This window comes from Lampetra planeri, unplaced genomic scaffold, assembly GCF_965212315.1.
Source record: "Lampetra planeri unplaced genomic scaffold, kcLamPlan1.2.h2 scaffold_423, whole genome shotgun sequence".
Classification (NCBI taxonomy): Eukaryota; Metazoa; Chordata; class Hyperoartia; order Petromyzontiformes; family Petromyzontidae; genus Lampetra; species Lampetra planeri.
In genome coordinates, this window is record NW_027615246.1 from 32,501 (window position 1) to 35,000 (window position 2,500).

The window sequence follows — 2,500 nt, forward strand, 5'->3', positions numbered from 1 at the left end:
CCCAAAACATCGAGTGCTAGTGTATAAAACCGCTAGAGAAAATAAATTGGCAGGCGAAACTTAAAAAGGAGAGACCCATGAACAGCATGGCCAGGCGGCTCACCTCGACGTTTTTCCCCCGAGCAAAGTCCGCCGAGACCCCCTGTATCCCACGGGGATGTACTGGCGTGCACTTAAAGGTTGATGCCGCTCTGTTACTTGGGAAACGAACCACAAGCCAAATCCAGCTAATTTGTGAATGACTTAGCTCTCCTGCTTTCTCGAGAACGTGCTTTTTTCGTCGGATGAAACTTCCACAGGCTTTTCCAGCAGATTTGCACCTGCACTCAAAAAAGTCAAAATTTTTACACATAGACCCCATCAAACGGGAGAAATTGGCCCGGATTGCTCTCATGTGCGTTACGGGGCATCGTTTCTCTCGCGCCGAATTCTCTCGAGCTGGGAAATCGCTCATTTTTGCGTCGCCAAATATCGTACGAACGCCGTGAAACTTCCACAGGCTTTTTCAGCAGATTTGCACGTGCACTCAAAAAAGTCAAAATTTTTACACATAGACCCCATCAAACGGGAGAAATTGGCCCGGATTGCTCTCATGTGCGTTACGGGGCATCGTTTCTCTCGCGCCGAATTCCATCGAGCTGGGAAATCGCTCATTTTTGCGTCGCCAAATATCGTACGAACGCCGTGAAACTTCCACAGGCTTTTTCAGCAGATTTGCACCTGCACTCAAAAAAGTCAAAATTTTTACACATAGACCCCATCAAACGGGAGAAATTGGCCCGGATTGCTCTCATGTGCGTTACGGGGCATCGTTTCTGTCGCGCCGAATTCCATCGAGCTGGGAAATCGCTCATTTTTGCGTCGCCAAATATCGTACGAACGCCGTGAAACTTCCACAGGCTTTTTCAGCAGATTTGCACGTGCACTCAAAAAAGTCAAAATTTTTACACATAGACCCCATCAAACGGGAGAAATTGGCCCGGATTGCTCTCATGTGCGTTACGGGGCATCGTTTCTGTCGCGCCGAATTCCATCGAGCTGGGAAATCGCTCATTTTTGCGTCGCCAAATATCGTACGAACGCCGTGAAACTTCCACAGGCTTTTCCAGCAGATTTGCACGTGCACTCAAAAAAGTCAAAATTTTTACACATAGACCCCATCAAACGGGAGAAATTGGCCCGGATTGCTCTCATGTGCGTTACGGGGCATCGTTTCTCTCGCGCCGAATTCTCTCGAGCTGGGAAATCGCTCATTTTTGCGTCGCCAAATATCGTACGAACGCCGTGAAACTTCCACAGGCTTTTTCAGCAGATTTGCACGTGCACTCAAAAAAGTCAAAATTTTTACACATAGACCCCATCAAACGGGAGAAATTGGCCGGGATTGCTCTCATGTGCGTTACGGGGCATCGTTTCTCTCGCTCCGAATTCCATCGAGCTGGGAAATCGCTCATTTTTGCGTCGCCAAATATCGTACGAACGCCGTGAAACTTCCACAGGCTTTTTCAGCAGATTTGCACGTGCACTCAAAAAAGTCAAAATTTTTACACATAGACCCCATCAAACGGGAGAAATTGGCCGGGATTGCTCTCATGTGCGTTACGGGGCATCGTTTCTCTCGCGCCGAATTCCATCGAGCTGGGAAATCGCTCATTTTTGCGTCGCCAAATATCGTACGAACGCCGTGAAACTTCCACAGGCTTTTTCAGCAGATTGGCACGTGCACTCAAAAAAGTCAAAATTTGTACACATAGACCCCATCAAACGGGAGAAATTGGCCGGGATTGCTCTCATGTGCGTTACGGGGCATCGTTTCTCTCGCTCCGAATTCCATCGAGCTGGGAAATCGCTCATTTTTGCGTCGCCAAATATCGTACGAACGCCGTGAAACTTCCACAGGCTTTTCCAGCAGATTTGCACCTGCACTCAAAAAAGTCAAAATTTTTACACATAGACCCCATCAAACGGGAGAAATTGGCCCGGATTGCTCTCATGTGCGTTACGGGGCATCGTTTCTCTCGCGCCGAATTCTCTCGAGCTGGGAAATCGCTCATTTTTGCGTCGCCAAATATCGTACGAACGCCGTGAAACTTCCACAGGCTTTTTCAGCAGATTTGCACGTGCACTCAAAAAAGTCAAAATTTTTACACATAGACCCCATCAAACGGGAGAAATTGGCCCGGATTGCTCTCATGTGCGTTACGGGGCATCGTTTCTGTCGCGCCGAATTCCATCGAGCTGGGAAATCGCTCATTTTTGCGTCGCCAAATATCGTACGAACGCCGTGAAACTTCCACAGGCTTTTTCAGCAGATTTGCACGTGCACTCAAAAAAGTCAAAATTTGTACACATAGACCCCATCAAACGGGAGAAATTGGCCCGGATTGCTCTCATGTGCGTTACGGGGCATCGTTTCTCTCGCGCCGAATTCTCTCGAGCTGGGAAATCGCTCATTTTTGCGTCGCCAAATATCGTACGAACGCCGTGAAACTTCCACAGG